This window comes from Hydra vulgaris, chromosome 08 (genome assembly GCF_038396675.1).
Source record: "Hydra vulgaris chromosome 08, alternate assembly HydraT2T_AEP".
Lineage (NCBI taxonomy): Eukaryota > Metazoa > Cnidaria > Hydrozoa > Anthoathecata > Hydridae > Hydra > Hydra vulgaris.
This window is the reverse complement of record NC_088927.1, coordinates 42,869,331-42,883,148: the sequence shown is the minus strand read 5'-3', so window position 1 is coordinate 42,883,148 and position 13,818 is coordinate 42,869,331.

Here is a 13,818-nt window from a genome sequence, read left to right as displayed (position 1 = left end):
GATAAGAAGTACTTTCTTTTGTTCTGGATGTTCTGTTAAAAGTTTAAGACAAAGATAGTTTATAAAATGCCTAATCCACAAAGTAAACAAATCTGTGGTTATTCAACCACTATCAGAACATCCAAAAATTGTCAATGGTGGTGCTCCGTCTTTGAGCTCATTTGTGAATCTCTTGCGTTGAAAAATTAGCATAGCAGGTACAAAAGATCCAGCAGCATTCATGCAACATACTCTAGTGGTATTTGAACCTCTTTCACTACTTATTATACCTCCTACCTGATGTTTCCCTTTCAGAGCTAAAACTTTCATTGGTTTCTGAACTCTACTTATTCCAGTTTCATCTACATTGAAGATCAAATCAGCAGTAATATTGTAATCATCAACAAGTTCTGTAAGTTTATTGAAAAAGAGTTCAACCTTTTCTCTACAGAAACCGGTGGCTCTTGCCATAGATGTTGGTTCAGGTAACCTCAAACTGAGGCAGGGGTGACGTTTCATGAATTGGTAATACCACTTTTTCCAGCCATGCCCAAATTTTTGTTGAACTGATGAGGTATTTTATTCTTCTCAGCAATTTCAAATGCCAATCGTCTTAGGTCTTTAGTATTAATTCCAAACATACACGATTCTAGTTTCAAGATATGTTCAACTAACTCTTTCTCAATTTCAGGAGGTAAATTACTACACATACCAAAATGCTTAGTTGAGTCATTTGCAAATACATTTTTATGCTCCACATGCCTTTTAAAGGTTGGGTTAGGAATTCCGTATTTTAAACAAACGGCATTTAATCCGATATCACTATTACGATAAGTAAAAATAGCTTTTCCATATCCTCTTCTCTCTATGATCCATATCTCTGTTTTGACAATTCAATTTTTTTTTTTTTAAATGGAATTTGTTAAACTTTACACACGTTTTTTGGCGGTCAAAATGGTAGCGTCGGTACAATTTAGGATCTACCTTGAGGTACAATTTACGCAACTAATCTGACATTTGGTTAATTAGAAAATTTGACAACTAATAATAAGGTATCATAAATTTCAAGTAGTTATTTCGAACTTAGATAAATTATGCTTTAACATAAATACTTTAAACTAATCATATCTTCTACTTTCTTTGGTGAAATACGCTTAGCCATAAATCCCTAAAATAAGAAATCTCCAATAACAAACCAACAAGAGCTTACTCTGGCCTTAATGCATTTGGATGACAAAAAAAAAAAAAGTTGACTCCTTAATTTCATTAAGGAGTCAACTGTTTTTTTTTTATGTATTAAAATAAGATTCACAATTCTTACGAGTTTAATTTTTTTTGCTATGGATACCTTACTTTGCATGGCATAGAAACAACATATTTTTGGTAGTTACTCGTAATTCAATTACTAACACCAACAGTAATATAATTACTTTTAATTTTAATTACTAACATTTGTAGTAACTTAATTACTAGCAAGAATTTGTACCCTAATCGGCATATATAATATAATATTAAACTTTTAAATACAAAATATTCGTTTGAAGAATTATTTAGATATGGTTTTATTAAACTTTGACATTATTTTCTTCAAAAGAACAATCTAGTATTTTAAAACAAAATATTACTACAGAAATTTATTCAGCCAAAAATTTCTGAGTTTAAAGACGTTGATTTTAGGCATGCTGTTCAACAATTTGTTAACTTATACAAAAAAAGAGTGGAAATCAGCAAACTATATTGTCAAAAATTTTGAAAAAAAGTTGTGAACTGGCTTAATAAACACTTAGCTATCAGTAAAATGACAATGAACCAACTGCAAGTAGATGTTGTTGAAAACCAGTTACATTTGATGATAGTTATACTAAAACTAATAAATGGTGTGCATCTGGTATACTGGAATCTCATTCATCTAATGAGTTATTTTTTGCTGCTTGTAAAAAACTAAGTGATGAATCTATTGTTATTGCTGCCAAACACTTTTATATATTTCAAATACAGATAAAACAAGTAATTATTTAAAACACAAAGCACTAATTGCTGCCAGCCTGACAAAAGCTTCATATAAATTGATTAAAAGCGGAGCCTTGGAGATATATAACATCTACCCCGCTTACAATGAGGTCAGGAATGCAAAATTGAAATGTTATATAATTGAAATATAACAATTTGGCTTCAGCTCATTTAAAAGATTTAATGATTCATACTTTGCAAAGTATCTGTGCACTTTAGGAACCTGTACTGAGGCACTCAATATTGAACGACAAAGCAAAAAAAGCAATGGCACGTGAGTGTCATTGCTTTTTGATGATGCTACAGGCCAAAGCATTTATAAAAATATCAAAACCTTTTATTCAGGTTTTACATTATCGTGGTAACACTCTCTTCAGGATATGAAATAGACTGATTATTGTTTTGACACTGTTAGACTATATGTGTCCCTTTATCCATGGCTCAATCAGTTCATAAAGCATTGATACATGGGCATCACATAATTAACAGCCGCACATTATACATCGGACTTATGTCAGAGGGAGTTCAAGAGGCTAGAAATAAACGCTTCAAATCTTATCGCGAAAATTTTAGCCGAAAAACAGACAGAAGAGCAACAACTACTGATCAAATCAATAGACTCCTAGTTTCCAGTGATCCTGTCATTTCATCACTGCGTTAATCAACATCTCACCTAACAAATTGTAAAACATTTCCTTTGGATGTTTTACAATTATTTAAACAATCTGTAAACGATATTATTTTTTCATAATTTTTGGTAAATTTTATGTTGATGTTTTCTTCCCCATTTTTTTGTTTTTATTATTGCTAAACCATTATTTGCCTAAATACTTAATTGTTATTTAATACAGGTGGGTTGAAAATCTGATAAAATTTATTCAAAAATCAATTTACCCCTTTGTAACTAAGAAAAGTATCTGGTAACTAAGCAATATAAGTATCCATAGCAACTAAATAATAAGAATTTATTACTTTTATAAGAAATGTGATCTCATATGGAAACTCATGGCAAATTTAGTGAATATAGCACTCATAATTATCTGAAAATACCAAAAATAGGTTGTTACTAAGCAAAATAAAGGTATCCATAGCAACGAAATAAGAAAATATTACCTTTATAAAAAGCGCAGACTTGATATTATTACTCATGCTAATTTTAGTGAATATAGCCCTATTATTAAATTAGTTACGAATTTTGTCCAATAAAAGTGAATTCTGGCCCATTGTGCACTAGTGGAAATAGTGCAAATATACCTGCAGATTTGGCTTTACTTGAAATTGGGCCAGTTTATCATTCCGGATAGTTGATAACTACCAACAGAGTTTGCAGAGTTTGGGTCTCAAACCGTGAGAATTTAAAAAACCTTAAATTAATAATTGAGTTTGTTGTAGGAGTTTACATGGCTAAAAAATTAATTAAATGTTTAAAATTTAAGTCGCACACAGTTTTACTGAAGAACCGAAAGTATTCTTTACCAGCTTAACCTTCTAAAACATCAATCAAGTGAAGTAGTTGCAATTGTTATGCCAATAGTTCGACGTTCAGCGTGGTACGCTTTCTCTGAGTCCGTTTGACAGACCATGTACTGCTCAGAGAATGTAGAGGAAAGACAGAACGGTATAGAGTTAATTGATAAAAAACTTCTAACTGGTGATAAAAATGTGAGAGCTAGAATAACTTCATGAATAAAACCTGATGCAAAAACACTTATACAACTAAACAACTGGACTACCTCCAATGAGATGGTCCAGTTGATGTCTACTAATCGGTCAAAGAAAGATTTGATCTTAATGACAAAAATAAAAAAAAGTGCCAATTTTATTTTGTTTAAACACTTATATAATAATTATAATAAAATAATAATAAAAAGAGTTCTTATTTTATTGAATAATAAAAACTAAATAATGGATAAATGAATATAGAAACTACTATAAAATTTATAATCATAGATAAAGAAAATGATTAAAAAAAAAAGTTAAAGCCTTCAAAAATATGCAGCCACAAGCAAAAATTTGCTATTCTCGAAAGAAATTTACCATTAATTTAAATGAATCTTAAATCCTAATTATGACTTAGGATTCATTTAATTTCGCATAAAAATTAGGATTATTATAATTCCCGGTAGCTTGAGCAGTTGATTGCAAAGTAAAATTAATGAGTTAAAAGCAAATTCTTAAATTGAAACTTTTTTTTTCGTGAAAAATTTGTAATAAAAAAAATTAATACTAATATTTTGTGTTGTTATAAGTTAAAAAAAAAAAATATTATTTTTTTTAAACTTAAAAAGTTTAGACTTGGACGAAACTTAACGTTAAAAAATCCATATTTTAAATACATTTACAATTACGTTTTACTTGGGTATATAAATTTAAAAGCTTGAAAAAAAAATCTTTTTGAAATGAAACTCAAAACCAATCTAATTCAATTATAATAAAGCTATTAATTGTTTCCTTTCTCAAGTTAATTAAAGAGCTTAGTCTCTATTTGTAGCCCATTTAAGGAGTTACTTATAGCTACTTTACCAAAACCAGGCACACATACTAAAAAATTCTTTTTTGTTTTACTTTTCAGAGGAGAAATTAGTTACACAAAAGTTAACTTAGTTTTGCTTGAAATCCATATTATATTTTAGCATTTGAATGTAATTTGTATTTTTAAATATTATTAAAAAAATAAATTATTTAAAATAAATGTTAAACTGCAAAGAAAGAGCAGTTTTTCAAAATTATGCCAAAAGTTATTTTGTAAAAAATCCAAAAACTACCAAAGCTGAAGCTGCTAATCATTTTATTAAAGAAGGAATCTGTCGCAAAACAGTATAAAATTATATCAATCGACAAATCAAAGGACAGTGTCTTTACAGGACATTGTCCTTTGATTTGCCTTACAGGACTCTCGAGAAAAAAAAGCAAGTTGATCAACAATCGAAAAGGTGTTAGCCAAGGAAAAACTCGCACGTAAATTCAACGTTAATCAAAAGACAATTTGTACACAATTGGCCAAAATGAACATTAAGTGCCGTAAACGTGAAAAAACACTCAAATACTATGATGGAGAGCGTCAAAAGAGAAGCCCAAAACTCCAAAAACCACCACTAAAAAGAACAGAGTGTTCTAATTTTAGACGACGAAAAATACTTTTATTTTCGCGGCGATAGAATGCCAGGAAACGCCGGATATTACATGGACGACCAAGACAAATGTCTAGATAATGTTCGTTTTGCGTTAAAAGAAAAAATTTGCTTTTTTTTGTTTTTTATTATTTTATTTTGAACCTTTGTGCGGAGAGGAAGAAAAAAAAGCATTTTATGATAAAAAAAGGACATTTAAAAATTAAAAAAAAGCGTTTGGTAAATAATAGTTTTAAACAAAAATGTTACACTCACAGCACTCTTACGATACAGCAACACTGACCAGCACAAAATTAAAATTATTATAAATGCCATAAAAACATTTATATAAAGAAATTATATATTCTAAACAATTATTGGCAGTGATTAACTAAAAAGCATAAATAACAATATCGTGGTTGGTAAAATATAGAGAATACGATATTTAACAAAACATGCATACCTTACTTCAAGCCGTTGTTTTATTTAGCACATATGCATGGCCGCCGACAGGAAGGGGGTAGACGGACAAGATTCCCGGGGACCCGTGTGTGTACAAATAATTTATTTTCATGAACTCTTATTTATTCCTTACTTAAATCTTATTTATTGCTTCCGAAAAATCTTAAAGACAAATATTTTTAAAAAATATGTTTCTTTTTATTCTTTCTATTTTTCTTTTGTAAAACTAAAGTTCGAATTTTTTCAATCGAATTTTTTTCAATTGAATTTCTATTGAAATTAAAATTCGAATTTTTTCAATCGACGTTGTTAACTTTTCATTTATTAATTTTCTTTTAAAACGTTAACAGTTGTAAAGACTTAATCTTTCATTAATGCTGCATTTTAAAATTTTCATTTTAGACGCTGCTGATGTTTTTTGTAGGCGAACATTTTTAATTTTAAATTTAGTTTACATTTTGTAAATAACATATACGTGTTAAATTAAAACTTTTGATAAATATTACAATTGCGTTTCATGCAAAATATTATTATTCAAATATTAATATTATTAAAAAATGTCATTATTCGCAAAACTTTAATTTGCATTATTTATTTATAAATTCTGTATAAAGAGCTACGTTTTAATTTCTGAAATACAGAATATGATTTCTCGCCATAAATCTGGATACGAAAAACGAAAAGAGTGACAAAAAAGAAATGAAGAAAGTTCTAGAGGTATGAAAACACTTGAAAATTTAGGGTTTAAAATTTCTTTAAAAACACAGAACGGCGATTATTGCGATAATGGAAACGCTAATTCGGACCCATTAAGCGCAAGGAATGAAACGGAATTTGTTGGAATTTTCGCGCAATCTGGTATTTCGACACTTTCTTTGTATACCAACTGTGCCAACATCGATATTGGAGTGGTAAAAGTAAATGTAACACCAAAAGGCGTAGAAGGTGTCATTCTAAGAGGTCCAGAACCACATCCAACAACATTTCCTGTTGATAAACACGGTTGTCAATTCCCAACCTATTTATTAAGCTTTCGTTTAAAATATAAGGAAATAGTTTCTCGTGATTGGTTAGTTTGGACCAAATCTAAAAATGCTTTGTTTTGTTTTCCTTGTCGTTTGTTTTATAAAATTTATGAGTAAAGATCAATTTTTGCTACAGAAAATGGTTGGCATGCTAACAGAGGGTACAAAAGATTTTATGACAGAATACCTGACCATGAAAAATCTAGCAATCATAAATCTTCTTATATCCAGTGGCAAAATTTGGAAAAAAAATATTATTAAACATACCACGCCTGATTGCTTTATAGTAAAACAAATACAAAATGAGACACAGAAATGCAAAGATTTATTAAAACAATTATTAGATGTAATTTTGTTTCTTGCTGAGCGTGGATTGGTCTTTAGAGGTGTTACTCATTTGATTGGAGATTCGTACAATGGAAATTTTCTAGGATTGTTAGAACTTTTAAGTCAATACGATCCGCTTTTAGAAGAACATTTAAAAAACGTAAAGCAGAAACAAATTGAAAAGCAGAGATTGCAAATACATTACTTATAGCCAGACATTTAAATGAATTCATATCATGCTGTGCAGATTACTTGAGAACTTGTATTTTAAAGAAAAGAGAAACTATGAAGTATTATACCTTTATTGTAGACCCGATTCTGCTCACATAGAACAAACTACATTCATTTTACGGTACGTTACTATCAAGTCCAACAAGTTCGAAATTATGGAAAGGTTTCTTGCATTTGTTGACTGCAATAAGAAGACTGGAGAAAATATTGCTAATTTAATTCTTGAAACTCTACAAAGGTATAATACTCCTTAAAGTGACTGTCGCGCACGAGGGTATGATAACGGATCTAACATGAGTGGATCATATAAAGGTGCACAAAATCGCATTTATCAAATTATTCCATTGGCTATTTTTTCTCCTTGTGCATGTCATAGTTTAAATTTATGTGGTGTTCTTGCAGGAGAATCTTGTATTCATGTTGTAAGATTTTTCGGCACTATACAAAAATTATACAATATATTTAGTAGTAGCCCACAAAGATGGGAAATATTAAAAAATAATACTGGATGTTCTTTGCACACTATGTCAAATACACGGTGGTCTGCAAGAATTGAAAGTGTTAAGCCATTTGCTGAAAAAAGTTATGAAATCAAAATAGTAATAAACGCTGTTTTGGAATTAAATTAAACGTCAGAAACTCGATCAGATCTTATCAGAATAAAAATATTTATAAAATCTTTTGAATGCTTATTACTAGCAAAAATATGGCACAAAGTTCTTGCAGCTATAAACTACAGAAGTACTGTTTTACAAGCTCGCAATGCAACAATTGATGTAGAAATAACCAATTTGTCAAGTCTTCTTGTTGAATTAAATACGATAAGAGAGAGCTAGGATACTATTTTAAATGAATGTAGATTGTTGGGCACATCTTTACAGATAAACAAAGAATTTTTGGGGAAAAAATATACTAAAAGAAAAAGACAACATACGAGTTAAAAAGGACACCGGCAGAAGAATTTAGAATTAATGTTTTCAATGTTTTTATGGATAGCATTATATATGGCAAGAAGATTTAATGCAGGAAAAGAAAAGATTCTTTATTCAATGTATTTTGGTTGTTCCGTGACTTAAATGATCAAGAAATAAAAAGTAAGTGTGAAAAGTTGCAAAAAATGTATGAAAATGGTATTGATGATCATTTTAGAGATAAAATACTACATTTAAAATTAATTCATGATGCCAATATACAAAAAATTTCTCTTCAGCCTGTTGAATTGTTAAATGAAATTAAAACTATTAAACTGAATGTGCTGTTTCCAAACATTTTTATTGCAATAAGGCTAATTTGCACAATTACAGTGACAGTTGCCCAAGCAGAGAGATTTTTAAGCATGTTGAAAAGAGTAAAAAACGTATTAAGATCAACAACTACACAAAATCGTTTAAATGACTTAGAACTTCTATCTATTGTAGCCAAAATGACTATGACAAATAATTTTGAAGAAGTTATTAATTTGTTTGCGAGTCGAAAGGCTCGTAAAGCTGTATTATGAAAAAGTGTTTAACATTATTTTTTGTACACTTTTTCATAACTTTAACTTTTAGAAGATTTAAATAGTTTTGACTTCTGAAAGATTTAATTAATTTTCATTTTTAATTTTCAACGACCAGAGCTTCTGCATTCCTGGGTATATGATTGATCGTACTGAGGGCCCGTTAAGAAAACTTTCGCCGGAACATCTCCTGGTGGCTATGCTCATATGTTTAGTTTTTTCTATTTTCTATTACTCTCTACATGTCAAAAAACTTTTTTACTAGAAAAAAGTTGATAGAAAATGTCCGCAGTGTTTCTACGGACATGATATTTTTAGTATTTTGAAGTAGTAGTAATTCTGATTCTGAAACTAATAATGTTACCGATTATTACCCCGATCACTACCATTGGGTCAATTTTTATGTTGCTAAACATGTGGGAGCATCTGCTGTTCAATATTACATTCATTATGGCTTGAGTCAACAGCAGCTGAAAAGTTGGGTTTTTCTCCTAAAGATTTTCTGTTTCAATCGAGAAAATCGAAATTATCGGATAAAAATTGTTTTGGGATGTTAAAGAGTTGTATACATGTTTAAAATATTTAATATTTCCCATATTTCAATATATTGTACATAATTATAGAGATGTTTAAAATATTTAATATCTCCCATATTTCAACAAGAAGAGAACAGAAGGAAAAGATGTAAATGTTGTCCTCAGTCTTACTAAAAGTTTTGCATACGTTATTTATAATTTTACCACAAGTTTTGCATGTTATTTTTAAAAATCTGCTGCCTTATGCTTTGGCTAGCAGAACGTAGACTGTTCTTTAAAAACATATAGGATAATTTGTGTTGGTCTACTTGCGTGGGAGGTAAAGTTTTTTTTTTCAAATTTAGGTCCACGTCATTGATGTTTTTGTTGAACTGATCCCGAAATGTTCTGCTGACACGACTGCTTTTTTGTTCTTTGTCACTTCTAATTAAATTTTTTTTTTGCTTTTAAGGGATGTTAAACCCCTATTAAACAGGGACAGACAATACTCGTTTTTGCCTAATATTTCAATTGTTGATTTGTAGTACTGAGACGTTTTGTTGTCCCAGTGTTTTGAAAAATTGTTTTTTCTTAAAAAGTTCCAGCTTTGGTTTTGCCTTGTAAATTTTATAAGTGAACTTGCTAACCAATAATTTGAAAAGTAGTAATGTTCGTGGGTTTGGTTTCCGCATTTTTTCAGTTTCACAAAGAGTGTGTTAAGACCCCCGCTTTTTATGGATAAAAAAAGTGTTTCTCTCCTGACCGGATTCAAATTGGTTTTTTGCCACAAGTTTTCGAAAATTATCTTTTGCCACAAGTTTTTGAAAATGGTACTATGCATACGTTTTATTACTCATTCAGGAATGGGCAACACGTTTGTCAGAAACCATTTGAAATTGACATTGCTAATGTATTTATCAACATTTGAAATTGACATTGCTAATGTAATTATCCGACAAATCACTTGATAACTCTTCATCAAGTAACTTTGACGTCAAAATAAAAACAGACATTGCGCTTAATCTTAACCATTAGGTCGAGAAGCGATTTTAGCCGTTCGGCCGAGGGCGATTTTTTTTTTTTTTTAATCATATATACATTTATCTCATAAATAGAATTTACATTTTGGGCAGTTTAAAATTACAGAGTGGTTTTCCATAATATATTTACAAGTTTTGTCTTTAAGAAGTATCTTATAAAATAAATAGATAGGAGTAATAATTGAGGGGTAATATATAAACAATAATGATATTAATAATAAATATAATATAAACAATAAATATAATATAAACAAGTTTTCAATATGGATAGTTTACATATATGAGGGGGTTTTTTCTTGATAAATTTACAAACATATATAATTTTGGTGAGTTTACATTCAAGGGTCACCAATAATATATTTTATCAAACTTATTTATATAGCAAAAAATTTTAAAGTTGTATTGACAAAAGTTAATATTTTTATTAGTTATCAAAATTATTATTTAAAATAAAAAACAATGGGTAATGATTTTGTATCAAACTCAAATTTCGAATAAAAAGGTTTTAAAATATACAAAACTTTAGTTTCAAAAGGAGTTAATAGCAAGTTACACTTGTTTAAATTTGCTGGTAGTTTAAAATATAAATTTATGTAGAGTGCATGCGTTTTATATAATAAAAAAACTAATCTAAAATAAAATAAAATTTTAAGCGTGTTTATAAAATATTGTGCTATTAAACATTGCATTTAAAAAATAATCCATCGTACACAAGGGACACGTTCTTGATCGTGCTTATAATGTATACATCGTGGTGAATCACCCACGACCTTAATTCACACAACTTTCGCTCTTGCAAGACGGCTAGGGTCATACTCGTGCTCGTATTTAACTATAATTGTAGATCCGTTTTATGTTTACTATTATTGTGCTTGTAATTCAATTCACTATATTTATATATTGAATGTTAAATCTCGATTGTTGCGATTGCTTATTGCACTGCTTATTGAGAACATTTTGTTAAATTTATATTCTTTTTCTATATTATTTTCTCTAGAGTATTTATTATAATGGAGTTTCCAGGGATATTTAATTTCTTTTAGTATATTTTTAGCAATTCTTTTGGCGTATCTTGATTTTCTTTATGTTTGGAGTTTCTACATCTCCATAACTCATAAGTGGTAATATGTGTTAGGGTTGTAGAAATTTTTACAATAAAATTTTTTTTAGTAGGTCCTCAATGTTTATCAGAAAGAGGGCGTGTATCGAGTTAAATGATTTCAACAGTAGAAGCTTTTCATAAATGTTTCTCATTAATTTCCACACAGCTCTAGCCTTGCTGCAAAATATAAAGGGGTAAAAAGTGTCAGTTTTTACAATTAGTGGAAACTCCAAGTACAAATTTGCACTTTAAGTTTCCATGGAATTGCCCCCGTTTAATTGTACAAGTGTTTATTTTTTCTAAAGTTTGTAGCTGTAATAATGTGAATTTTTGCTTGTTCCCTGAACATAAGAGTCAAAGTTCCTTTCCCATACATGTTTCCATCAGATTGATTTTTGGAATCTTGCTAACCGTTTGAGTTGAATTTGTTAATGGTTATGTTTTCTTTTTGTTGAGAGATATGGATGTAAATATTTTTTGTCTTTTTTTTGGTAATTCTGAAGATCTCAACATTATCTTTTATCTTTTCAATTACATCTTTATAACAAAACCGAAGTGGATTTAGGGATTTAGGATTACTATTTCCAGTAAGGAACAGTCATTGAGGTTATTTAGTTTTAGCTTAGAGAGTATGCCAGAAAGTATTTTTGCAAGAAAAATTCTTGGTGGCACTTGTCTACTTCTGTCATTTGGAGTATATATTCATTTTGATGGCGAAGCACTGGTTTTGCGCATCAAGAATGCCAAGTCCCCCCTTATTAACGGGTTATTTCAAAATGTCTCTTTTAATGGGTTCAGCGTATATGCTCTTTCAAAGGTAAGTTGAGATTGTTTTATAATTTTTTTTGAGATCTTGTTTTGAGATTAGCAATGCTTTTGTCACATGCCACACCATAACTGAGCAAGGTTGTTGACAAAGATTTGTTTGGATTTCAAGGAAAGGCTTCGGTATTTAAAATTTTGGATATTTTTTTGGAACTTTTCTGTGGCAGTGTGCCACTTTATTCTTCATGTATAGGCAAGGTGGAATGTAATTCAGAGTATTTTTAAACCTGCCTGATTTATATTGAAACTTTTTTTATTCAGTGTTTTTATGTTATTCTCTTATCCTGGATAGTTAAAGCCGCCTAGGGCAAGCGCTTTTGTTTTACTTTTATTTAATTTTGATCCCGAGGCTAGCTTAAAGTCCTCGAGTATAATAATCTTTAATTGAGTTTTCGCTTTGTACAAATAGTGTTGTGCCGTCTGCGTACTGCATTACTTTAAGGCTTGTTTTAGTTCCTAGTAGCGGGATGGCGTCTAAAAACCTATTAGACTGAAATTCGCGACCAAGCGTTTCCACTGCCAGGCAGTACAGCATTAGGGATATTGATTCTACTTGACGGATATATCTTTCAATTTTAAAGGGTTTACTCATATATCCGTTGTTTATGATAATGGATTGAGAGTTATTCATAGTTTTGAGAGTCTCAGTGCTAGCATTTTTGCGATTATTTTATAGTCTTCGCATAGCAGTGAGATTGGTCTCCAGTTTTGTAGTAGTAATTGGTTCCTATCTTTGAGTTGTAGGGAGATGAGGGCCGTATTTTGTGTTCAAGATAACTCGTTATTTAAGTTAAACATGTTTTTGTTAAAAAGGTTAGTCAGCACCTTACCGCATATATCCCAGTATTCTTAGTAAAGCTTAATTGAGTTGCCTTATATGTTTTTTCCTAAGGATTTTGCAGCGATTTGTGGAGTTCCTCATTCGGATTTTGCAGCATTTGGAGTTCCTAAATTGAATGTTTAAAAAAGAGTTTCGGTCATCGTTTAAAGTTTTTTCAATTTTATCGATAAAATGTTTTTCTTTGTTTAAAATTTGTCTGTTGTATAAATTTTTATAAAATTTTCTTATTGTTTTTAGAATGTTTTTCTTGTCTTTTGATTATCTCTTTCCATTTAAAATAGAGATTTCGTTGGTTTTTTGCCTTCTTCATATATAACTTGCTTTGTTTTCACAAATATTCCTGTCAATGCAGAGGTTTTTTTTCTCCTTTTGGATTTGCTTAGTTTTTTCATAACTTATGCTGGTTTTACTTTTTTTCAAATTCTATTTGTTTTTCTACCACCGCCTATTGTTGTGCTCTTTGTATTTTTTCAGAGTGAAGCGAGTATTTTACTGATATTGGGAATTATCCGCCTCCGGCTAATTGCCATATATAGGCCACATTACCAAGGCCCTTATAGACTGGTTCTGCTCCAAAAGGAGCGTCAAAACCTGCTCTACGGACCGTGGGTAAAGTGAGATTGCTAAGAACGAGGATACGTAAGAGTGAAAGACAGAAGAAGCGTGTTTGAAAGATAGCATTGAGAAAGTAGACAGGATTGCACTCGATGTTATAAAAAGTGCAACACGTGCTGTTAGTTAGGTCGCCTAAATGAGGGACGCCGTTATCGTATTGTAGTTTATTCTCCTCGGGCATTTGCCCAGCAGAGGTATTAATAATGTTACAGCAGTAAATAAATAAAAATACAAAGTG